Source organism: Notolepis coatsorum (assembly GCF_963971535.1).
Source record: "Notolepis coatsorum genome assembly, chromosome: 19".
In the NCBI taxonomy this organism is placed as follows: domain Eukaryota; kingdom Metazoa; phylum Chordata; class Actinopteri; order Aulopiformes; family Paralepididae; genus Notolepis; species Notolepis coatsorum.
In genome coordinates this window covers 83329962-83357461 of record NC_140183.1, presented here as the reverse complement: position 1 = coordinate 83357461, position 27500 = coordinate 83329962, and the positions used below count along the sequence as shown (strand labels likewise).

The following is a 27500-nucleotide window of genomic DNA, read 5'->3' as shown; positions in this document are numbered from 1 at the left end:
CTACTGCCCCCTCAGCTGCCCCCTCAGCTGCCCTGTCTACTGCCCCCTCAGCTGCCCTGCCTACTGCCCCCTCAGCTGCCCTGCCTATGGTTGCCCCAGCTACCCTGCCTATGGTTGCCCCAGCTACCCGTATACCTGCTGCTTCTATGGCTGCTTACTGCTTACCCGGCCGCCCCGCCTGATGCGTCCTCGAAGCGCCAGCGTCACAGGGAGAGGCCTCAACACCAGTCTTTGTGTGCCAACCCCCCACCTTCCCTTTCTGTGCTTGTGGTTGGGTCCTCAGTCTATATGGTCAAGCATGTCACCGTCCCTAATGACTTGCTGCTACCCTGGTGGAAGGGTGCTGGACATAAACAACGTCATCCCTGCTCAGTGAATTCCCCTCAATAGACATCATCCACGTTGGAATTATTGACATCAAACTGCTTCAGGGATGCCATGTTTAAATGGTAAATGGCTGCATTTATATACAAATTTACAATTTGTTGCTCACATTTTACCCATTCACTCACACATTCACACACCGATGACAGAGGCAACAGGTGCCAACCTTCTCATCGGGAGGAGTTAGGGGTTAAGTGTCTTGCTCAAGGACACTTCTTTGACACGCTGCTGCCTGGGGAATCGAACCGGGAACCTGTGGATTAACAGACGACTGCTCTACCTCCTGAGCCACTGTCGCAGCCTCCACATCTGGCTGAAAGGTCACTGCTGCATCCCCTTACTGTACGTGGGCCACCTTTCACTGTTCTGGGGCAGGGATGACCTCTTCGCCATGGACAGCCTGCACATGAACCAGACTGGCTCCAGCTTCCTGTCATGCAATACGGACCATGCCCTTAGGTCGGCCAATTCATTCTTCATCTGACGCGGGGTGAGTCTGATCCGTTGCGATGCCGGTGGAACTACTGGTTCTATAAATGTGATGCAAAAGCAATAGGGTTCCTAGGGAATATATCCTAAATATGGGTAAAAGTTCTGGTAACTTAGAAACGGTTCGGACTTCAACAATTTCACTGATACACCATGCTCTCTCCACTCTCTCCACTGTCCGTGTTAATGTTTAAAATCTATTCCCAATTCCCAATTCCCCTGCAGCCTTCTATCTCTGTCCATAAGTCCCAACTTGACCCAGCCAGCTTTAAGTGCTTTGGTCTGGGTAAAATGCATCTAAATATCATAAGCCTAATCCGGAAATGTGAATATATTAATTTCGTCTGACCCTGATATCTTTGCACTAGGTGAATCATGGCTTAAAAAAAGGTATTGCTCATTCGGATGTACAGTAGCTCTATTGGACTACAACCTACAACTATAATGTCAAAGTGGGTTTATCGGTATCCCTTTTATATTCTGTCTCCATGCCAAAGTAGCTTGAATGTATTGCTTTAAAGATCCAGTTGGGGCCGTCCTCAATGGTTGTAATACTGTAGGTGTGTGTTGAGTCACCTGGGGAGCAAAATAACTGGTCATGACAACGAGGTCCTCTTTAGCCTTAACTGGCGTGGTTTATTTCATATGTACATTTCCACCACGAGACCTGCTCTCCGTGAGAGCTAGAGTGAGAGAGACAGAGGGGGAGGGAACATTCCCTTATACCTGCTACCTGACGTCAGCTGCTATAGCTGCGTCTCCTTACGCCTATAGCGCCCTCTTGTGGAACAGTTAAAGTGCAGTTATATTCAATCATATTATTACTTACATTTAACACTCCCACTTATGAATGACGTGTATACTGTACAAAAAAAATACAGTTCAAAACATCAAAAGAACATGGCAGTCAATATTACATAACAGGCAATATTTTACACACCAAACATGACCCCTGCAAATCTTTTCAATTTCAGTTCGGAGACAGGCTTGGTCATAGCGTCTGCAACCATGTCGTCTGTAGGACAGTAAACAAGTGTCATCCTTTCTTCTCTGATGACAGATCTAATGAAGTGATATTTTATATCCACATGTTTACACCTCTGTCGGCACACAGGGTTTCTAGCGAGTGCAATGGTTCCCTGGTTGTCTTCATAAACAACAGTTTTCTTATATACATACTGTAGGTATCCATTCCTTCAAACAGTTGTTCTAGATAAATACATTCCTGTATTGTCAAAGCTAGAGCCATATTCTGCTTCACAAGTTGATAGTGCCACTGTGGGCTGTTTCTTTGTTTTCCATGAAACCAGTGAGCTGTCTGTACCCATACTCACACAATACAATACCCTGTGGTACTTCTTCTGTCTGTGGCATCTGCCGCCCAATCTGCATCACTATAGGCTTGAAGCCCTAAGCCCTCGCTGCTCTTTCTGAAACAAAGCTGTTTATCTGCTGTGCCTTTGAGATAACGAAAAACATGTTTTGCTGTAATCCAGTGCTCTTCTGTGGGATCAGCAAAATGCTGTGATAATTTACTCACTACAAGTTCAAGTTCAAGTTCTTTAATAGTTGTCATACAGAAGTACAGAATACTTTCATACAAAATGCTTCTTACTGTTACGCTCCAGAGACTGTGCTAGACAAGATAGTATCAAATAACATAATAACATAATATAGCATGAATTTAGAAGAAGAAAAATGAGGTCACAGTGTTCGGTATAGACATATGTACAATGTTCTGAGTTACCATATAATATACAATACACAATACTATGCAGTGTACTAATGTACAGTACTATCTAGTGCAAAGCAGAAATGGGATGAGGTACAATTTTAGGTACAATTTACAGTAAGGTGTACGAGTTGTAGTGCAATCCTTCATCCATAAATATAAAGTGTGGGGAGTGGGTGCTACAGTGTGTTTGTTTAAAGTGGGTGTGTGCTATAAAGTGTGTGGAGTGGGTGCTACAGTGTGTTTGTTTAAAGTGAGTGTGTGCGTGTGGATGTGTGTGCTATGTGCGTTTGGTGGTTGTTGTTGTGTAGTGTTCATTCATTGTTCGTTTAGCAGCCTGATGGCCTGGGGATAGAAGCTTCTTCTGAGTCTTTCTGTGCTCGCCTTGAGACTCCGGTATCGCTTGCCTGACCGCAGCAGTTCAAAGAGGCAGTTGTTCGGGTGACTGGAGTCTTTAATGATTCTCTTAGCCTTGCCCTTGCAACGCTTGTAGTAAATGTTCTGGAGGGTGGGGAGCCCCCCTCCAATTGTGCGTTCGGCTGAACGTGTCACTCTTTGTAGTCTGCTTCGGTCTTGTGCAGTGCTATTCCCAAACCAGGAGGTGATGTTGCCGGTCAAGATGCTCTCTATTGTACATGAGTAGAAGTTCTCAAGGATCTTCTGGCTGACTTGGAACTTCCTTAGGCGCCTGAGGAAGTAGAGGCGTTGTCGTGCCTTCTTCACAACACTGTCAATGTGTGTGGTCCATGTCAAGTCCTCGGATATGTAGGCTCCGAGGTACTTAAAGCTGTTGACTCTCTCAACCGGTGCCCCGTCGATGCTGAGGGGGCTGTAGTCCTTGACCCCCGACCTCCTGAAGTCCACAATCATCTCCTTTGTTTTGCTGACGTTCAGGGAGAGGCTGTTTTCCTGGCACCATCCCGCCAGGACCTTGACCTCTTCCAGGTAGGCCCTCTCGTCGTTGGCAGAGATCAGGCCCACCACCACTGTGTCGTCAGCAAATTTGATGATTGTATTGCTACTCCGCTGAGCCACACAGTCGTGTGTGTACAGGGAGTAGAGGAGGGGACTCAGAACACAGCCCTGGGGGGCCCCTATGTTGAGGGTGATGGATGAGGAGGTGCAGTTGCCTGCTCTCACCACCTGGGGTCTGCCAGTCAGGAAGTCCAAGACCCACTGGCAGAGGTCATAGCCCAAGCCCAGGTCCCTGAGCTTGGCTATGAGTATGGAGGGGACTATGGTATTGAATGCCGAGCTGTAGTCGATGAATAGCATTCTCACATAGTTCCCCTGCCTCTTGTCCAGGTGTGATGCTGCTGTGTGCAGCACATGGGATATGGCGTCCTCCGTGGACCTGTTGGGGCGGTATGCAAATTGCAGGGGGTCCATGTTGATGGAAACATAGGTCAGGGCGAGTACATGTTGTCAAATAAATGAGGCTACCTACAGCTTCTCTGTACATTTTTACATCTGTCAATTTCTGAGCATCCTCTTTGTAGTCTAGCTTTTGATCACATGGTGTTTGCCTAGTTCTACATTCTTGCATGTCAAAACGATTCAGGATCTTTTCCACATATCTCTTCTGGGATATTTTTACACAACTGGCAGACTGTTCGAAGTCCATACCTAGAAAATGTGTTAACCTACCTAGGTCTTTCATTTTGAATCTGGTGGAGAGCATTTTCACCTGCTCTAGGTTTCTAGTGTTGTCTGCTGCAATGATTAAATCATCCACCCAAATCACAATTATCACTTCTCCTGACTCTTTTCACTCCTTTGTGTAAACACAGGGGTCTACTGGGTTCTGTATGAAGTGATCTTCAATTAGACATGTATGAAGCATCTCGTTCCAATTTCGCCCAGACTGTTTCAGGCCGTAAATGGATTTTTCTAGCTTACACACTAGCTTCTCTCCTTTCTTCTCATAACCTTCAGGTTGTTCCATATATATCTCTCTATCTATGGGTGCGTGCAGGTAGGCTGTCTTCACATCCATCTGGTGTAAAATCAAGTTGTCTTCAGCTGCCTTCTGCATCACTACCCGTACACTGGTCAGATTGGCTGTAGGGGAGAATGTCTCACCGTAGTCTATTCCTTCCCTCTGACTGTAGCCTTTAGTTACAAACCTGGCCTTGTACTTGTCGTGGCCTTCAATACCCTCCTTGATTGAGTACACCCATTTGCCTCCCACTGTCTGTCTACCCTCTGGTAACTTTGTTAGAGTAAAAGTATGATTGTCCTCTAGGGACCTCATCTCCTCATCCATTGCTCTCTCCCATTTTCCTGACTCAGGGGATATCATGGCCTCTTTAAAGGTCTGAGGTACACCACTCACTACTCTGTGGCAGTAATCTATGCTGGTAAGTGTACTGTCATCCTCGTCACTTTCTCTCTGGGCATAGTCTTTCAGATACTTTGGGGGATTATGTTCCTGGTAGGGATATCTCCCACTGCGGTCCGGAACAGACTGAGGTCCAAACGACACAGAACCACATTGCCCAGCATATTGTTGGCCAATGTGCAATCGATAGGAAACAAATTGGACGACATCAGAGCAAGGATCCAATTCCAGAGGGACATTCGGGATTGTAACGTCCTCTGTTTCACAGAAACTTGGCTGAGTCCAGATGTCCCGAACCACGCAATAGAACCGGCAGACCATTTCTTCGTTCTCCGCAAAGACCGGACGGCAGAAGAGTCATTAAAGAAGAAAGGAGGCGGCATTGCCTTCATGATAAACAAGGAGTGGTGCGATGTAGGCAACACAAAGGAAATGTCTAACCACTGCTCCCCAGACCTGGAGTTTATCACGATAAAATGTCGACCCTTCTTCCTCCCAAGAGAGTTAACGTCGTTAACGTCCATCATCCTCATCGGAGTGTACATTCCACCACACGCGAACACTGGGGTCGCACTTTCAAAACTTCACGACGAGGTAAACAAACTCCAAGCAGCTAATGTTGACGCTGCCATTTTGGTCTTGGGGGATTTCAACAGCGCGCGTCTTAAAACGGTGCTGCCGAATTTCTATCAGCATGTGACCTGTCCCACCAGAGGCGAGAACATATTAGACCATGTATACTCGCAATTTAAGAATGGGTACAAGTCACAGGCTCTTAGTCCATTCGGTAAAAGCGATCACGCCGCCATCTTTCTTTTGCCGAAGTACAGACAGAGTCTCAAGCGAACGCCGGTGGTCTCGCGAGAGGTTAAGCGTTGGGCCGTGACGTCAGTGGAGTCACTCCAAGCAGTGCTGGGAAGCACAGAATGGAGTGTATTCCGTGATAACACAGCCAATATTAACGAATACACCGAAACGGTGATTGACTATGTCTGTACTCAGGTAGAAGTAATAATCCCCTCCACCAAAATTAATATCTACCCAAATCAAAAGCCCTGGGTAGACAAATCCGTCCGTGAGGCTCTGAAAGTGCGCACATCAGCATACAACACCGGGCTGGTGACAGGCAACATGGAAGAACACAAGATGGCAAGATACAACGTCAGGAGAGCAGTAATAGAGGCAAAACGGCGTTACAGGGATAAAGTTGAACTTCAGTTTGAACAGGCTGACTCTAGAGGCATGTGGCAGGGCCTCAGAACAATGACAGACTACAAAGGAACCCCCCTCAAACTGAACAGTGACATCTCCTTAGCAAATGATCTCAACTCCTTCTATGCGAGGTTTGAGGCTGTGAATAACAACACCAGCCTACAAACCACGGCAATGGGGGGGGGGGGGTCTGCTGATGGAGACTCAGTGTTCAGGGTAACAGAGCATGAGGTGAGACGGATCTTTAAAAAAGTGGATATCAGGAAGGCAGCAGGACCGGACGGCATCCCCGGCCGCATCCTAAAAGTCTGTGCCGACCAACTGGCCCCGGTATTCACTGACATCTTCAACCTGTCCTTGGAACAGGCCGTCATCCCCACCTGTCTGAAGAAGTCCACCATCATCCCTGTACCCAAAAAATCTACGCCCGCTTGCCTCAACGACTACCGCCCTGTAGCCCTCACCTCCATAGCCATGAAGTGCTTTGAGAAGCTAGTGAAGGGCTACATCTGTTCCTCCCTCCCCATCAACCTGGACCCTCTGCAATTTGCATATCGCCCCAACAGGTCCACGGAGGACGCCATAGCCCATGTGCTGCACACAGCAGCATCACATCTGGACAAGAGGCAGGGGAACTATGTGAGAATGCTGTTCATCGACTACAGCTCAGCATTCAATACCATAGTCCCCTCCAAACTCATAGCCAAGCTCAGGGACCTGGGCTTGAACTATGACCTGTGCCAGTGGGTCCTGGACTTCCTGACGGGCAGACCCCAGGTGGTAAGAGCCGGCAACTGCACCTCCTCATCCATCACGCTCAACATAGGGGCCCCCCAGGGCTGTGTTCTGAGCCCCCTCCTCTACTCCCTGTACACACATGACTGCGTAGCACAGCGGAACAACAACACCATCATCAAATTTGCTGATGACACAGTAGTGGTGGGCCTGATCTCTGCCAACGACGAAAGGGCCTACCTGGAAGAGGTAGAGAACCTGTCACAGTGGTGTCAGGAGAACTGCCTCTCCCTGAACGTCAGCAAAACAAAAGAGATGATTGTGGACTTCAGGAGGTCGGGGGTCAAGGACTACAGCCCCCTCAGCATCGACGGGGCACCAGTTGAGAGAGTGAACAGTTTCAAGTACCTCGGAGCCCACATATCCGAGGACTTGACATGGACCACACACATTGACAGTGTTGTGAAGAAGGCACGACAACGCCTCTACTTCCTCAGGCGCCTAAGGAAGTTCCAAGTCAGTCAGAAGATCCTTAGGAACTTCTACTCATGTACAATAGAGAGCATCCTGACCGGCAACATCACCTCCTGGTTTGGGAATAGCACTGCACAAGACCGTAGCAGACTACAAAGAGTGACACGCTCAGCCGAACGCACAATTAGAGGGGGGCTTCCCACCCTCCAGAACATTTACAACAAGCGGTGCAAGGGGAAGGCTAAGAGAATTATTAAGGACTCGAGCCACCCGAACAACTGCCTCTTTGAACTGCTGCCGTCAGGCAGGCGATACCGGAGTCTTATGGCGAGCACAGAAAGACTCAGAAGGAGCTTCTATCCCCAGGCCATCAGGCTGCTAAACGAACAATAATCGCTAAACGAACAATAATCACTATGCAACAACCATCAAATGCACACAGCACACACACCCACACGCACACACTCACTCAAACAACAACACACTGCAGCACCCACTCTCCACACTTTAGATCACACAAACACACTTACACTTTATATTTATTGATAAAGGATTTGCACTACAACTCGTACACCTACTGTGAATTGTACCTAAACTGCACCTCGTCCATTTATGCCTTGCACTATATAGTATTGTATATTAGTACACTGCACAGTATTGTATATTGTATGGTAACTACGTCTACGAACATTGTACATATGTCTAAACTGAACACTGTGACCTCTTTTTTTACTTCTAATTTTTACTATGTTTTTATTTCATACTTACCTTGTCATGCACAGTCTCTGGAGCGCAACAGTAAGAAGCATTTTGTACAAAAGTATTCTGTACTTCTGTATGACAACTATTAAAGAAACTTGAAACTTGCATGAGGCACGTGACGTCACCCTAGGGTGCTTCTCGTCATCATCCTCTGGGGATTGTTGACCGTCTGTCTGCATGTCTGTTCTCAGTACACTAGGCTGTGGTGTCTCTCTTTCCTCACACCCTACTCTGGAGTCCAGCTCTGGCTCCTGTGTCTGTGTCTCGTTCTCACATGTTGTCTTTGTGACAAACTTTACTAACCTGTGCTTTTGCACTTTCCCCTTACCGGGATAATAGACTAGAAAAGCGGGGCTGCCCTTGTCATGCCCTACAAAGAGTCCTTTTTCACACCTGGACTCGAGCTTTCCTCTGTCCTGTTGGTAAGCATAACACACTGACCCAAACTTGTGCATCCTGGCTAGATCACACCTTTTTCCTGTCAGTGCTGTATACGGGGTGGTGCCAGTGTGCTTGTTAAAACACCGATTTGATGGTGTAAGCGGCTTCTTGTACCGCATAATGCCATAGACTCTTAGATAAGTTACCATCATTAGCTTACACCTAGCCATTTCGAAAAGAGTGCGTCCTTCCCTCTCTGCTATCCCGTTCTGGTGCGGGGAGTATGGACAGGACGTCTCGTGTCTGATCTTGTTCCTTCTCAGCAGTGACTGGAACTCTCTATTTGTGAACTCTGTTCCGTTATCGGACCTTAAGCATTTTATGCTGCCATACGGAGCTACATCTGCATGGAATTTTTCTGTGGCCTGGAGTGTGTCACTCTTTGCTCTGAGAAAGTAAACAAACACTGCCCCTGTACACACATCTGTGAAAGACTGCACATATTTAAAGCCACCTATGGACTCATTATTTACTGGACCGGCTAGATCTGTGTTAACTAGCTCAAGTGGTCTCTTTACCTTTTCTGTGGGACCTCTGTTCCTTGTTTGAGTGAACTTTCCCTTTATACACACATCACATTATTTGTTAGGTCTATGCTTTTCTACCTATGCCTACTGTCACCGCCTGCAGCTTCAGTATATCCTCGTAATTACAATGACCCATGATCTCATGCCATGTCCCAAAACTAAAAAAGAAACGTTAATAAAGAACCTGGGGGGACTAACCCCTTGGATCAAATCTGAGGTCACTAGTCTCGGGGTTATCATAGATTCAGAACTGAACTTCAATTCTCATATTAACAAAGTAACGAAAACATCGTTCTTCCATCTCAGAAATATAGCAAAAGTACGACCATTTATTAATCAGAACGATGCTGAGAAGCTAATTCATGCATTCATATCTAGCCGGTTAGACTACTGTAATGCACTTTTCACAGGTCTCCCCAAGAAAACCACAGAGAGGCTTCAGCTTATCCAAAACTCCGCAGCCCGACTGCTAACTAGAACCAAAAGGAGAGAGCACATTAGTCCAGTCTTAGCTACTTTACACTGGCTTCCTGTAACATTTAGAATTGACTTTAAGGTCCTTCTCCTTACATACAAAGCTCTAAATGGACAGGGACCTAGCTACATCACCAACACTCTAATAAATTACACACCAGCAAGAACACTGCGATCATCAGCTGCTGGACTACTAGAGGCTCCCAGAAACAGTCAAAAGAGGATCGGTGATGCAGCCTTTATCAACTATGCCCCAAAACTGTGGAAAAAACTACCCCAAAACATCAGGGAAGCCAACTCGCTAGACATCTTCAAAAGACAGGTTTAAGCTATCTCTTTGCTCAGGCATTTCAATGAAACATCAGGGATATCCTGACACAAATTATACTTACCTGCACTATTCTTACCCTGCCTACTTTTATCCACTGCCTATCAAATTCATGTGTCGGTTCTATGCTGTATGCACTGTAATTTTAAGACTTCTTACTGATGCACTGTTGTTGTATGTTAAATACCCTGTTGTATGTCCGTTCTATTTTATAATTTTTAGACTATTTTTAAACTGAATCATTTTTTATTATTTGTATTACTGAAAACTGTAAGCAGAGAGCCTATTGGGATGCTAGATCCTAATGTGAAACACTGTGATTTACCATACCTTGCTACCTGTCTATCTTTTTTATGCTCGCTTATGCCTGTATTTTTTACTGTTGTGAAGCACTTTGAACTGCAACCTCTGTATGAAAAGTGCTATACAAATAAAGTTATTATTATTATTATTATTATTATTATTATTATTATTATTATTATTATTATTATTATTATTATTATTATTATTATTATTATTATTATTATTATTATTATTATTATTATTATTATTATTATTATTATTATTATTATTATTATTATTATTATTATTATTATTATTATTATTATATCTGAATATCATGACTGACATTACACATATCATTTTCATTACATTCTGTTTGTAGATAATACATTCTCTTGTACACCTCAATGTTAAACCTCGTACCGTCAGGCTCCACAAGAACATTGTTACCTTCATTGAAGAACACTTTGGCACCGTTTGCAGTAGCAGATTTTACAGAGAATAGTTCTTGTGGGAACGAGGGTATGTAGAGGGCGTTCTTCAACGTCTCTGTACACCGGCGCCCCTCACTGTCTATGAGGCATACCTGTGCGTCTCCTCTCCCCTGCGCCAACCCGAATGTGCGCTTCCCGTCTGCCAGCTCCATGCTGTGGCTCTCCGGCTCGAAGGTGCTGTCAAAGTTCTTGAATCGGTTCCTGTCGTTGATAATGTGGGACGATGCACCTGTGTCCACGATCAGTCCCTTCCTTTGGACCTGCTGCTGCTGCGTTGACTGGCTAACGTATGCTGTCTGCCCCCCGAAGATGAAGGCCTCTCGTCCCGCTGCTCTCCGGGCGTCGTCTCGACTCGCCTCACGTCCACCGCTGCCGCCATCTTGCACACAGCCGCCATCTTGCGCGTACCGAGCGCTCTGTTTGCGCTTCTTTCTACACACTCTGTCCGCGTGTCCCGAAGTTCCACAGAAACTACACCAAACGGTTTTTATGCACTTATCTTTTCGGTGACCCTTTTATCCACATCAGACATCTCCGTCAGGGGTCCGGTCTTTTTCTTTGGCGCTGCCCGGGCCTTCATTACCCTTTCTCCCGCCTCTTCGGCGACCAGGTCTAAGTCTTCTGAGGCCTCGAAGTTCCGCAGCTTGGCCTTGAACTCCCCCAGCGACATGTCCGCTGAACTGTGTGTCACCAACAATGTGAATGGTTTATACATCTCCGGTAGTCCCCTCATAACCATCGCCATCATTTGAGCGCCGTGATGATCTGTTCCGCCCTGATGACGTATTCAGTCACAGTCTCTGTGTTAGCTTTCTTCAGCGCGGTCAAAGTTATATACAGGGATACAATCCGGGGCCTACCTCTGCCGATGTAGTGTTCTTTTAACACTTTTAGACTCTCTCTGCCTTTGTCCTTTGTGTCCCAGAATATCAGGGCCAAGCTCGTGTTGTCTAGGAGTGGTGCTAGCTCGCAGTATGTGTCAGCATTCAGCTTTGTATCCAGGGCTTGCGCGGCCTCCGTTATTTCTCCCGTGAGGCCCATCAACATTTTCTTTTTCAGCCCCACTCCGTGCATACAGCACAACATCCGCTCTTCCCAGAGCTCGTATTCTTCTGCCCTTCTGTTAAACGTGGGCCACTTGCTCCTGCCTCTTGTAGCCATCTTTTGATTGTAGCTTAGCTTAGCTGCTCGTTAGCTTAGCTTTAGCGTCACGCGGTTCTCCCGCTGCTAAACTAGCCTAAACTTTTCAGCTAACTAGCTATCGTTATTTTGCTCTTCCGTGATCTGGGCCCATAACCTGTTGACAGAGTCACCTGGGGAGCAAAATAACTGGTCATGACAATGAGGTCCTCTTTAGCCTTAACTGGCGTGGTTTATTTCATATGTACATTTCCACCACGAGACCTGCTCTCCTTGAGAGCTAGAGTGAGAGAGACAGAGGGGGAGGGAACACATTCCCTTATACCTGCTACCTGACGTCAGCTGCTATAGCTGCGTCTCCTTACGCCTATAGCGCCCTCTTGTGGAACAGTTAAAGTGCAGTTATATTCAATCATATTATTACTTATATTTAACATGTGTATACTGTAGACCCCCAGCTGCTGGCACAGAGTCTGTAGACACTTTAGTAAACCTCATTTCTCGTTGTTCTGATTGTGAACTATCGGTGGTGGGAGATTTCAACTTGAATTAGCTAATTAGTAACTCGGATCACCTGAAGGAAGCCAGTGGTAACCTAAACCTAACCCAGATGATAACATAATTGACTAGACCCAACTTAAGTTTAAGTTTAAGTTTGCAAAAGGACAGTGCATATTAATCAACATTAAAATGTAAATACGCCAGAATTAGCCAGAAGGCTAGATTTCATATGTAGTCCCTGGCCAAGATGTTAAAAAAGGCATCAACCTAAAGTGATAAAAAAAAAAATTATCACACATAACATACATCAAATAGGCCTACATAAAATAAAATTCATCATCACAATATACACATTTTAACAAAAATACACATAACAGAATAAACTTGAAAGACATAATTGACTAGATTTGGGCACTGGTGTATTTGAACTATAGGTAATTTAAAATGTTTAAATAAACAAGCTTTCATTAATGAAATTATGCATAGCAATATCCACTGCACGGCAGAGTCCACCGATGTTCAGGTGACCCTTGACCTCTTCACAAATACTTGATCAATGAACATGCTCCGCTTAAGAGGCTCAGAATTAAAGATAGAATAACACCCTGGTTCTCACATGAGCTGACAACTCTGCTTAATGACAGGAATAAGGCCTGGTCACATGCTAGATGCTCAGGTGATCCACAACACTGGCTTGCCTTCAAACAACTCAGAAATAGAGGCACCACAGCTATGAGAAAGGTGAAATCAGATGACTAATTACAAGTTCCTACACAAACCCTGTTCATAAATGCGAGACCTCTAATTAACTACCTACTCATATTAGTGTTGGCAATTGTGTTATTTCTAGTCACAATAATAAAAAAAAGATATCCTCATTTAATAAGAACTTTGCAGTTGCTGGGAACCTGTTTGATAAAGAATATTTCAGACTTCTCCCTGTTGATGTAAACACTGATTGTATATGAGCCCCATGGATCACACCCCTCAATTCTCCTTTCATCCCATAAACCGACATCTGGTGAGGATCATTTGGACTATTTTCTCTTTTAAAACTGGCTGCTCCGGTAATTACAGAGCAATTGACACATATATTTTATCTTTCTATTTCAATGGGAAGATTTCCTAGTGATCCCATTGCATGAAGGTTGTGTTAGATTACATAAATCATTACCATCCATCCTAAGTTACCCTACTTAGCGGAAGTCTTAGAATCTTTAGTGAATAATCAACTTAAGCCTGAGCGGTCCAGTGGTGAACCGCAAATGTCACATCACGCCATAAATCCATCTCTACAGACTGTATGAATTAATGTTGCATTTTTTTTCTTCAAATGTAGCCAAGAGTAAAGACCATAACCCTGTCAAAACAGCAGTCAAAGTGTATATTTTCATCAATACGTTTGTTTACCAATAGGTTAAAGTGTTATTAGTGAAATATGAGTTTTAGAAATCTAGTCATAAAATATTGAATATATATATAAAAGAATATTGACGCTAGGAAATGCGTGCCGCCATTTTGTTTGTAGTCATATGAGGAGAGGAGACCCAGGGCTTTCGATGGGCTTTGGAATTTCGAAAAAACAACTCTACCCAGCTCAAGCCAGCTCCTGTCAATCATCTGACTATTTTTTTATTTATATTATTTTTTGGGATTATCTCCCACAAACCTGAACGTTATTGGCACAAATTAGAACGCAGTTAGTTTCTCTACCTTTCTGTGAACGTCTAGCAAAAAGCGGCATTGCAATTTGATAAAAAATGGCGGCGAAAGTAACTGTACTTACAGTAGATTTCATTCACGGTTTTTGCTGCATGCCTGGTCATACTAAATCCAGATTAAACTCTGCCATTGGAAAGGGGAGATTTGGCCTGATCCATAAAGTCATTTATAGGCCTGATATTCTATATTCTATAATCATATTTCAAATTGCATGTGTCCGGATGGCAGAATTCAGTACTTTATCTACAAAACATTCTGTTTAATCATCTTCCCTTTATTAATTTGCTTAGATTTTTTGTACACGTGATCTCAAGAAGGTGCTGAATGAGCTCATTCATGGTGTGGTGTTATTTACGGCATGGTGTTATTTACGGTCAAAGATGAAAAAAGAAAAAAAGAAAAAAAAGAAAATGTATATTCTCCTTTGGTTCATTACAATTTACTCAAGCCTAGTAACATACACAATATTTCTGACACAGGGAATACATTCACTGAGATCCATAGATGTCCCTAGATACCGAGAACATGCTAATGGACCTTGTAGAAGTGGAGCAATCTTCCATTTACTTAGGTATGTATTTTTAGGTGGATTTTCTGAAAATAGGGCTAGGGCTCAAGTGGTTCTTTTCTCTCAAATCACTCAGTACTAAGCCCACACCAATCTGGATTCTGAGCCAACCATAGCACATTATCAGCCATCTCATTAGTCATGAATGATATCATATCGGCATTAGACAAGAGGAAACACTGTGCTGCCCTCGTTAATGATCATTCAAAAGCTTCTGATACAGTCGATCAGTATTGGTTTGGATAGAAATGCATGTGATTGGTTCCATCTGAATTTGTATCAATAACTAAAGGTGTGCCACAGGGCTCAATTCTAGGTCCTGTTGTGTATTGTATTGGTTTTTGAGAACTTACAACTTCCTCCAGGAAGCTCTTATTAAACTTAAATTGGTTTTTAACACTTTGAGTGCCAACGACGAGATTTCTCGTTAGTTCATGCCAACCGTTGAGTGCCAGAGAGACGAGAGATCTCGTTTTTTATCGTTTTATTTTTTATTAGCGATTTCCATTCATATTTCATCAATCTAGCCTCACGTTAACACTGGAACTCTCTCTGAGCTCCATTGGGAAAATACCGCCCCCTATCGTCTCTCCCTGTGGTACTGCACCCCATTGGATTAGACTGAATGAAACGCATGAAAGAAAAAAATCCTGCTTCCACATTTTACTTCTCAGGCATGTAATCCGAGCCTACTGGAGTCATCGCCCACCATCAGAAGAGCGTGGAATCGGTGTTTCGATCACCCAGCGTTGGATCAATAAACGCGATCGATATTTGGAATGGCGATCAGGAATTGGAATAATCTTTTTGGAGAACATCTGATCTATTTTACCAGTCTTAGGATAATCAGAGCTTTTTTCACAGAGATATCAACGTGGGCCCTATGTGTGTGTGCTGATCAGGAAATGGGTAATCGATTTTTTAGCCCGCTTCTATAGCGTGCATAAGTACACATATGCTATCGATAATCTAGTGTTAATTTGAAAACGATTCATAAATAGGCCAAAAAATTTACAAAAAAATGTGTATTCCAGTATATTCCAGTAAAGGGCGTTTATCACAGAATCTTCTGAAATCTTCTGGAACTTTCATTAAACGAGCGTTTTTCAAAATGGTATAAAAACGGAAATTAACCGATTAAAAAACTATCCGTTTCAACAATGTTGACTGCAAACAAGTCATTGATAAGCGACGGCCATATTATACACATAGCCATAATTTAAGATATAGTTAATGCGTTCGCAAGTATGAGAGCTCTATCATTGAAGTGGGCGGTTGGCACGCAACAGGGTTCTGGGGCACCGGACCCCGTGGCACGGAAAGTGTTAAAGCTAGTAAAACTAAATGTATGCCGTTTTCTAGAGCCAGAAATATTGGTGATGGTGTACACTGTAAGTGGGTCTATACTGTAGCATTGAGAGAGTCACTGAATATAAATACCTTGGTGTGTGGCTCAATGAGTTTAAATGTGGACAATCTTGCCTCCAAATTGCGACAGACAATTGGCTTCCTGCACAGAAACAGAACCAGCTTTCCTTTGATGAGTAGGACGAGAGTTTTCTGATCAGTCTTATGGTGATGTAATCTATGGACAGGCCTCAACTCTTAAATCCTTGGACTCTGTCTATCACTCTGCCCTCAGATTCATTACTGGTGATAGATACAGTATGCCACTCATCACTGTGACCTTTATGAGACGGTTGGTTGGCCCTCTATGATGGAGAGGCACAACACACACTGGTATTTGTTCATTTTTAAGGCCCTTATTGGTAAGATACATCCTTACAGTATATCACATCATTATTGTAATGGAACTTTTTGGGTTCCATCCGTTCCAGTGGTCCTTGAGGTCCCCCAAGTTTGATGACTACCATAGTGTCTGTATACCTTTATCACTGTACATAATAATACTATACCACTGTACATGCATCTGATTAGCACTATTACTCAGAAGTACTGTTTATATATTTTATATCCAGTTTAATCACCTGTACATTGTATTGCTATTGCACTTTTCTTAATTTTAATTTTTTTTATTGGTCTTTTTCCCCCTCCTTTTTCCTCCGATTTTCTCCCATCCCAATGTCAGTCGTTATGCCAATTCCCAATCCCCTTCCTGGTCGCTGCGCACTTACCCCCCACAGTCGGTCTGGGAGAGTGGAGGCTATCACGTGCTTCCTCCGACACACGTCTAGCCAATCAACCGCTTCTTTTCACCTGGCAGCGCGGACTCTCACTGAGAGGGTGTAATGTGTGGAAGGATCACACTACCCCCCTTAGATCCTATCCGCGCTGAGCAGGCGCCCCGACCGAACTGTAGGAGTCGCTGTTGACAACGACCCGGACCCACCCCGCCAGATTTCCCACCCTCTAATACTGCCAATTGTATTAGTGTGAACGGCCAGCCAAGCTGGTGACAACCCCGGAGCTGTGAGCTGGACTCGAACAGGCGAATCCAGTGTCTCCGGTGTTGGTGACAAACGCAATCTCCGCTACGCCACCTGACCGCTCCGCTATTGCACTTTTCTGTTACATTTGCACTCTGGTTAGATGCCACCTTTGTTTCGTTGTACTGTACTTGTGCTGTATAATGACAATACATTTGAATCTAATCAAATCTAATCTAATGATGCGCCTAGCTCATGGAATGAACTCCAACAATCCCAAAAATGATCCCCTCTATTGCAGAATTTAAGACCTTGATCGCTAACCATTGTAGATCAAGTTGTACATGTTTTAATTGATTTGTTCTTGCTCTTGTCTACCCTCGTCTTGTTGTCTTATTGTTGTGATTTTATATACTGTGATTTCTATGCTGAATTCATGATCACTTGTCTCTGTATGTAAACTGTAAATGAGGGAAACCTATGTTGCCTTTCGAGTATAAATAATAAATAAAATAAAATAATATAAAATAAAATAAAATTACATTATTACACTGTTATTATTGTACTGTAAATTGGTGCTATTCTATCTCATGCTTATGCTGCTATTTCTATGCTTTTCCCCCCTGTTGCTTTATGTATCTGGTCCTATTTTATTGATGATGCTGCTGCTGCGAGGCAGAGGAGCCAAGAACAAAAGGAACGTCACTCCTCTCTGCTGTAACCAGTGTTGTAGTTCAGGGGTTCCCAAACTTTTCAGGCCGGGACCCAGAAAATAAGGCGTCAGAGAGCCGCGGCCCAATGCACATCGTCAGGCTTCTTTTTTTTTTTTTTGCCAGGCGACCGATTTTTTAAGCCAAATATCACTTCAATCCTTAACACTTTGGGTGCCATGGGTTAAATTCATGATATACCATAGATTGCCAGCTCTATTTGTCTATGGAGAAGTACCCCTTCTTTGCATGGCTATAACTTTTTAAATTCTATTGCTACATTGCCATTATTATGGCCCATTCAAAGTCCTATATGTATTGTTCATTGTGTAGCAACATTAAACTTTTTCATTCACATATTCATAGTAAAGTATGGTCTAATGTATAAGTATGTTTTCATCTCTTTCTGCAGCTTTCTCCAGAACGTGATCTATAGCCCCAAATGCATTATATTGATGATGAAATACAGTTTGATGGCAATCGGGGCGATATAAAAAATTTCAATTGGACGTACTTCTAGAATGATCTACGTATGATCTGATGATGACCGGATGGGCGGGGGATCGTTTATAATTCCGTGGGCAGCGTTATATCATTCATCTAGTGTGGGTCATATGTTCATCATAACAGTTTATATGGAACACGTTAAAAAATAACGCTGAATCTTACCGGATCTTCCTCGCGCCGTTGGACGATCAGCGTGGTGTAGACCGTTTTCGATTATGGGATGTTTATCCTGATGAACCATTTCCAGCTTGTATAATACTATATACGTCCAAATCATGTTGTTTATCGAGTTATTGGCAATGGATCGCTATATATTGTGACGAGCCAGAGTGCCGGGAGCCAAACCGAGTGCCCGGAAGTAATATGGCCGACCAGCACAACCTCCACAGCACTTCCTGTTTGGCGATTGCGCCGATCGGCCACCAGATGGCGCTCCTGAACCGCCAGAGAGCTCAGTGGGTCCTCCTGGTGGATCTCAGGCCAGCGGAGGGGAAATATGAATCCGATCACAGATTTTTGAAATATTGATATTAAAGACGCTGTAAAGCGTCCTTCGGAAACTTGAGCATGGCCGGGAATGACGCTGTAAAGCGTTTTCCGGCACCCAAAGTGTATTAAGTTAGTTCAAGTTAGTTATTCATTTATATGTGCTATTTATGAGAGGGCTAACTTGTTGCAAAATAATAATGATAATAATAATAGCCTCATTAAAATACTATTGTTGCTTCGGTTGTTTTCAGCGTTTTATGTGCATAATCTGTTATTTAGTTTGAAATGTTCGTTGAAATAAGTAGATTTTTCGTTTTTGTTTATTTATTAAGTTAATATAAAACCATATAGTCACATTTTAGAATACAATAGAATAGAATTTTTGAATACAACTAGAAACACTGTCCTGGCCTGCTTCTAAGTTCAGTGGCCTGAAAGATTTTTTTTTATTTTTTTAAATCATCTCGCGGCCCTCCCGTGGCTGCTCGCGGCCCACCTTTGAGTCCCCAGTGTTCGCGCCTGAGTCCAAGTCCGAGTCACCAAAGAAGAGCCCGAATCGAGTCCGAGTCGAGTCCCCATTACCCGAGTCCGAGTCCAAGTCATCAAGGTTGAGTCACGTCCACCTGGGCAGTCAAAGAGCTGACGTAAAAAAAGGTCAACATTAAACATAAATTACACAGCGGTCACCATTTCAAACAGAGTTTATTTACTTTGTGACACAATAGCCAAACAAATGCACTAGCCATCAATATCGTATGCCAAATTATTAGGGCCTATTACTAAAATAATTTAAAATAAATAACTGTATTTATCAATTAACAAATCTGAGTCCTTGTCTGCACCTTCCGAGTCCGAATGCAGTCCAAGTCCGAGTCACGAGTCACGAGTCACGAGTCCTGAAAATCAGTCCAGGACTCGGACTCCAGTTCTACAACACTGGCTGTAACAGTGTAAGACTCCAGGACTACAACACTGGCTGTAACAGTGTAAGACTCCAGGACTACAACACTGGCTGTAACAGTGTAAGACTCCAGGACTACAACACTGGCTGTAACAGTGTAAGACTCCAGGACTACAACATGGCTGTAACAGTGTAAGACTCCAGGACTACAACACTGGCTGTAACAGTGTCAGACTCCAGGACTACAACACTGGCTGTAACAGTGTAAGACTCCAGGACTACATCACTGGCTGTAACAGTGTCAGACTCCAGGACTACAACACTGGCTGTAACAGTGTCAGACTCCAGGACTACAACACTGGCTGTAACAGTGTAAGACTCCAGTACTACAACACTGGCTGTAACAGTGTCAGACTCCAGGACTACAACACTGGCTGTAACAGTGTCAGACTCCAGGACTACAACACTGGCTGTAACAGTGTAAGACTCCAGGACTACAACACTGGCTGTAACAGTGTAAGACTCCAGGACTACAACACTGGCTGTAACAGTGTAAGACTCCAGGACTACAACACTGGCTGTAACAGTGTAAGACTCCAGGACTACAACATGGCTGTAACAGTGTAAGACTCCAGGACTACAACACTGGCTGTAACAGTGTCAGACTCCAGGACTACAACACTGGCTGTAACAGTGTAAGACTCCAGGACTACATCACTGGCTGTAACAGTGTAAGACTCCAGGACTACAACACTGGCTGTAACAGTGTCAGACTCCAGGACTACAACACTGGCTGTAACAGTGTAAGACTCCAGTACTACAACACTGGCTGTAACAGTGTCAGACTCCAGGACTACAACACTGGCTGTAACAGTGTCAGACTCCAGGACTACAACACTGGCTGTAACAGTGTAAGACTCCAGGACTACAACACTGGCTGTAACAGTGTAAGACTCCAGTACTACAACACTGGCTGTAACAGTGTAAGACTCCAGGACTACAACACTGGCTGTAACAGTGTAAGACTCCAGTACTACAACACTGGCTGTAACAGTGTCAGACTCCAGGACTACAACACTGGCTGTAACAGTGTAAGACTCCAGTACTACAACACTGGCTGTAACAGTGTAAGACTCCAGGACTACAACACTGGCTGTAACAGTGTTAGACTCCAGGACTACAACACTGGCTGTAACAGTGTAAGACTCCAGGACTACAACACTGGCTGTAACAGACTCCAGGACTACAACACTGGCTGTAACAGTGTAAGACTCCAGGACTACAACACTGGCTGTAACAGACTCCAGGACTACAACATGGCTGTAACAGTGTAACAGACTCCAGTACTACAACACTGGCTGTAACAGTGTCAGACTCCAGGACTACAACACTGGCTGTAACAGTGTAAGACTCCAGTACTACAACACTGGCTGTAACAGTGTCAGACTCCAGGACTACAACACTGGCTGTAACAGTGTCAGACTCCAGGACTACAACACTGGCTGTAACAGTGTAAGACTCCAGGACTACAACACTGGCTGTAACAGTGTCAGACTCCAGTTCTACAACACTGGCTGTAACAGTGTAAGACTCCAGTACTACAACACTGGCTGTAACAGTGTAAGACTCCAGGACTACAACACTGGCTGTAACAGTGTCAGACTCCAGTTCTACAACACTGGCTGTAACAGTGTAAGACTCCAGTACTACATCACTGGCTGTAACAGTGTAACAGACTCCAGTTCTACAACACTGGCTGTAACAGTGTAAGACTCCAGTACTACAACACTGGCTGTAACAGTGTCAGACTCCAGGACTACAACACTGGCTGTAACAGTGTAACAGACTCCAGGACTACAACATGGCTGTAACAGTGTCAGACTCCAGTTCTACAACACTGGCTGTAACAGTGTAAGACTCCAGGACTACAACACTGGCTGTAACAGTGTAAGACTCCAGGACTACATCACTGGCTGTAACAGTGTAAGACTCCAGGACTACAACACTGGCTGTAACAGTGTAAGACTCCAGTAACTACAACACTGGCTGTAACAGTGTAAGACTCCAGGACTACAACACTGGCTGTAACAGTGTAAGACTCCAGGACTACAACACTGGCTGTAACAGTGTCAGACTCCAGTAACTACAACATGGCTGTAACAGTGTAAGACTCCAGTACTACAACACTGGCTGTAACAGTGTAAGACTCCAGGACTACAACACTGGCTGTAACAGTGTAAGACTCCAGTAACTACAACACTGGCTGTAACAGTGTAAGACTCCAGGACTACAACACTGGCTGTAACAGTGTAAGACTCCAGTAACTACAACACTGGCTGTAACAGTGTAAGACTCCAGGACTACAACACTGGCTGTAACAGTGTAAGACTCCAGTTCTACAACACTGGCTGTAACAGTGTAAGACTCCAGTTCTACAACACTGGCTGTAACAGTGTCAGATTCCAGTACTACAACATGGCTGTAACAGTGTAAGACTCCAGGACTACAACACTGGCTGTAACAGTGTAAGACTCCAGGACTACAACACTGGCTGTAACAGTGTAAGACTCCAGGACTACAACACTGGCTGTAACAGTGTCAGACTCCAGGACTACAACACTGGCTGTAACAGTGTCAGACTCCAGGACTACAACACTGGCTGTAACAGTGTAAGACTCCAGGACTACAACACTGGCTGTAACAGTGTTAGACTCCAGTAACTACAACACTGGCTGTAACAGTGTAAGACTCCAGGGCTACAACACTGGCTGTAACAGTGTAAGACTCCAGTAACTACAACACTGGCTGTAACAGTGTAAGACTCCAGGACTACAACACTGGCTGTAACAGTGTAAGACTCCAGGACTACAACACTGGCTGTAACAGACTCCAGGACTACAACACTGGCTGTAACAGTGTAAGACTCCAGTTCTACAACACTGGCTGTAACAGTGTAACAGACTCCAGGACTACAACACTGGCTGTAACAGTGTCAGACTCCAGGACTACAACACTGGCTGTAACAGTGTAAGACTCCAGTACTACAACACTGGCTGTAACAGTGTAAGACTCCAGGACTACAACACTGGCTGTAACAGTGTAAGACTCCAGGACTACAACACTGGCTGTAACAGTGTAAGCCTCCAGTTCTACAACACTGGCTGTAACAGTGTAGGACTCCAGGACTACAACACTGGCTGTAACAGTATAAGATTCCAGGACTACAACACTGGCTGTAACAGTGTAAGACTCCAGTAACTACAACACTGGCTGTAACAGTGTAAGACTCCAGTAACTACAACACTGGCTGTAACAGTGTAAGACTCCAGTACTACAACACTGGCTGTAACAGTGTCAGACTCCAGGACTACAACATGGCTGTAACAGTGTAAGACTCCAGTACTACAACACTGGCTGTAACAGTGTAACAGACTCCAGGACTACAATACTGGCTGTAACAGTGTAAGACTCCAGTAACTACAACACTGGCTGTAACAGTGTAAGACTCCAGGACTACAACACTGGCTGTAACAGTGTAACAGACTCCAGGACTACAACACTGGCTGTAACAGTGTAAGACTCCAGTAACTACAACACTGGCTGTAACAGTGTAAGACTCCAGGACTACAACACTGGCTGTAACAGTGTCAGACTCCAGTACTACAACACTGGCTGTAACAGTGTCAGACTCCAGGACTACAACACTGGCTGTAACAGTGTAAGACTCCAGGACTACAACACTGGCTGTAACAGTGTAAGACTCCAGTTCTACAACACTGGCTGTAACAGTGTCAGACTCCAGGACTACAACACTGGCTGTAACAGTGTAAGACTCCAGGACTACAACACTGGCTGTAACAGTGTCAGACTCCAGGACTACAACACTGGCTGTAACAGTGTAAGACTCCAGTTCTACAACACTGGCTGTAACAGTGTAAGACTCCAGGACTACAACACTGGCTGTAACAGTGTAAGACTCCAGTACTACAACACTGGCTGTAACAGTGTAACAGACTCCAGTTCTACAACACTGGCTGTAACAGTGTAAGACTCCAGGACTACAACACTGGCTGTAACAGTGTAAGACTCCAGGACTACAACACTGGCTGTAACAGTGTAAGACTCCAGTAACTACAACATGGCTGTAACAGTGTAAGACTCCAGGACTACAACACTGGCTGTAACAGTGTAAGACTCCAGTAACTACAACACTGGCTGTAACAGTGTAAGACTCCAGTAACTACAACACTGGCTGTAACAGTGTAAGACTCCAGTACTACAACACTGGCTGTAACAGTGTCAGACTCCAGTTCTACAACACTGGCTGTAACAGTGTAAGACTCCAGTTCTACAACACTGGCTGTAACAGTGTAAGACTCCAGGACTACAACACTGGCTGTAACAGTGTAAGACTCCAGGACTACAACACTGGCTGTAACAGTGTAACAGACTCCAGGACTACAACACTGGCTGTAACAGTGTAAGACTCCAGGACTACAACACTGGCTGTAACAGTGTAAGACTCCAGGACTACAACACTGGCTGTAACAGTGTCAGACTCCAGGACTACAACACTGGCTGTAACAGTGTAAGACTCCAGGACTACAACACTGGCTGTAACAGTGTAAGACTCCAGGACTACAACACTGGCTGTAACAGTGTAACAGACTCCAGGACTACAACACTGGCTGTAACAGTGTAACAGACTCCAGGACTACAACACTGGCTGTAACAGTGTAAGACTCCAGTACTACAACACTGGCTGTAACAGTGTAAGACTCCAGTTCTACAACACTGGCTGTAACAGTGTCAGACTCCAGGACTACAACACTGGCTGTAACAGTGTAAGACTCCAGGACTACAACACTGGCTGTAACAGTGTAAGACTCCAGTAACTACAACACTGGCTGTAACAGTGTAAGACTCCAGTACTACAACACTGGCTGTAACAGTGTAAGACTCCAGTACTACAACACTGGCTGTAACAGTGTAAGACTCCAGTAACTACAACACTGGCTGTAACAGTGTAAGACTCCAGGACTACAACACTGGCTGTAACAGTGTAAGACTCCAGTACTACAACACTGGCTGTAACAGTGTCAGACTCCAGGACTACAACACTGGCTGTAACAGTGTAAGACTCCAGGACTACAACACTGGCTGTAACAGTGTAAGACTCCAGTACTACAACACTGGCTGTAACAGTGTCAGACTCCAGGACTACAACATGGCTGTAACAGTGTAAGACTCCAGGACTACAACACTGGCTGTAACAGTGTAAGACTCCAGTTCTACAACACTGGCTGTAACAGTGTAAGACTCCAGGACTACAACACTGGCTGTAACAGTGTAAGACTCCAGTTCTACAACACTGGCTGTAACAGTGTAAGACTCCAGGACTACAACACTGGCTGTAACAGTGTAAGACTCCAGGACTACAACACTGGCTGTAACAGTGTCAGACTCCAGTAACTACAACACTGGCTGTAACAGTGTAAGACTCCAGGACTACAACACTGGCTGTAACAGTGTAAGACTCCAGTTCTACAACACTGGCTGTAACAGTGTCAGACTCCAGTAACTACAACACTGGCTGTAACAGTGTAAGACTCCAGTACTACAACACTGGCTGTAACAGTGTAAGACTCCAGTAACTACAACACTGGCTGTAACAGTGTAAGACTCCAGTAACTACAACACTGGCTGTAACAGTGCAGACGATGTCGCGACGAAAATCTGAATCTGAATCTGAATCACAGGACGTTATCAGAAGTTATTACATGGCGTTTTCACATTCGCCGAAATGCTTGCTTGTGATTGGTCAATAGCGTGCGTCAGAGGTCAGTTATCAGACAATAATGACCGCTGTGGGACAATAATGACCGCTGTGGGACAATAATGACCGCTGTGCGCAGCTGTTCGCAATCAAGCCCACAATAATGACCGCTGTGCGCAGCTGTTCGCAATCAAGCCCACTGACATCAGTGCAAACTGCCGGCTGCCGGGGAAGCTGCTGGGGGGCGGAGCGACGAGCACTCAGCGGAGCCAGAACCAGTGTTACTGTTGCGAGTCGATGTAAAATGAATTAGGTATATTGTTAGTAAGTTAGCCATGTAATAAGCGGGATAATGTATAGCTATACTCGATCATTGTCGCAAAATAATTGACCTTCACTGACGTTTAAAACACCTCGCCGAGGCGGCTCTGTATTTTAAACTCTGTGTCGGTCAATTATTTTGCGACAATGACCTCGTAGCTATACATTATCCCTTACTTATAACGATCGTTACCGCTTGTTAACGGCTCACCTGCGTTAAAGTAACCGAGCTTACAATAACAAAGCCGTGTCTCAGTCTTCAAGCTCTGTGCACCACTCCACCAGCACTCCTTTTCCAAAGCCCAGCTGATGGACAGAATATCCTCAGCCATTTGAGAAATGGGGTGAGATTTCTTTTTTGGGGGGTGGCGGGGCTGTTTTGTTCTACTGTGTGCGTGTGTGTGTATGTGTGTGTGTTATGTATGACCGTGTGTGTCTCTAGAGAGTGTTGTATTCCTCTCCTGTCTGGCCTATCTGTTTCCTGGCCGCGTCCCCGGGGAGTGCTTTGATTGAATGTTGGTTGAGCCACGGTCGAAGCCTCCTCTCCCTGCCAACGCCTGCAATCCACAGACACAGAATTGGCAGACAGCTGCCAAACTCTACTTTACTCTACCGCCTTAGTCTACTGCTTAGGCCGCTCACGTGTGTGTGTGTGTGTGTGTGTGTGTGTGTGTGTGTGTGTGTGTGTGTGTGTGTGTGTGTGTGTGTGTGTGTGTGTGTGTGTGTGTGTGTGTGTGTGTGTGTGTGTGTGTGTGTGTGTGTGCGAGTGTGTGTGTGCGCGTGTGTGTGCGCGTGTGTGTGTGTGTGTGTGTGTGTGTGTGTGTGTGTGCGTGCGTGCGTGCGTGCGTGTGCATGTGTGTGTGTGAGACCCCTGTTAGACTTGTCAATGGGATGGGACTTGTGTCAGCCGATCACGGCAAGATGTGTCAAGTGATTCTGCGATAAGAGCACGAGGAACAAAACATTCGTACGTGATATTTCGGGTGTGGCCCGGGTCATATTTTATAGATGGGAAGGAAAGGTCCTACAGCCACAGACAACATGCACACAGAAAAAGTGGTCTCATAATGTAAGATTTCTGTGTTCAGATCTTAAAATTCCTATTGAAATGGTAAGTGTATCCATGGTCTATATGCATGCTTGCCTGTGTGGTGGCGTGTGTGTGTGTGCCATAGTTCCAACTAGACATCTTCTTGGCAGGGAGGGAAGAAATGGTTGCACTGTAGATGATTGTAGATGACACAGTCAGATGATTAAGTACCTACTGTAGGAACTAATGAAGAACAGTATGTTAACAAACCACTATTTAACCATCATGTTACTCACGTCTCAGACCTGATGTCTCCGTGCAGGGAAAACCTTGCATAATGGCGCAGACTTCGCTTCCCAATGACATGTTCAGTAAAGATGATCTATTTGAGTCTCAAATCCCCATCTTCTACCTGCAAACCTCTTGTAAAAGTGAACAATCAATTGAATAATATTTGTTCCTATACATCTTGTTATCATATAGTTCTTCGTTAGTTCCTAGACATTATTTGTGTACCCTAAAGTTAAATGTTACCAAGGAATTAAGTTTTTAGACCGTGTGACAGTAGTGCTCTCCACTAAAACCAATACAAATGAAGTTATTTTCCACGGAGTGGCAGCTGCCAGATGGAGTGGCCCAACCTGCCTAATTCTGCCTCGTATGTCTCTGTATAAGGTCAAAGGTCAAAAGGTCAAAGTATAACCGATAGTCACTGGCTACAGGGAGGCACTTGTCCTCCGACAAGCCTTGAATCATGAACCCTCCACCCCCAG

At 44.6% G+C, this 27500-nt stretch overlaps 1 protein-coding gene across 1 annotated transcript in view; it reads left to right on the top strand.

Annotated features, from left to right (window-relative positions):
* grin2db (glutamate receptor, ionotropic, N-methyl D-aspartate 2D, b) overlaps nt 1-27500 on the top strand; it is a gene marked incomplete at both ends in the record, with an annotated part of 94851 nt that overhangs the window by 50401 nt on the left and 16950 nt on the right.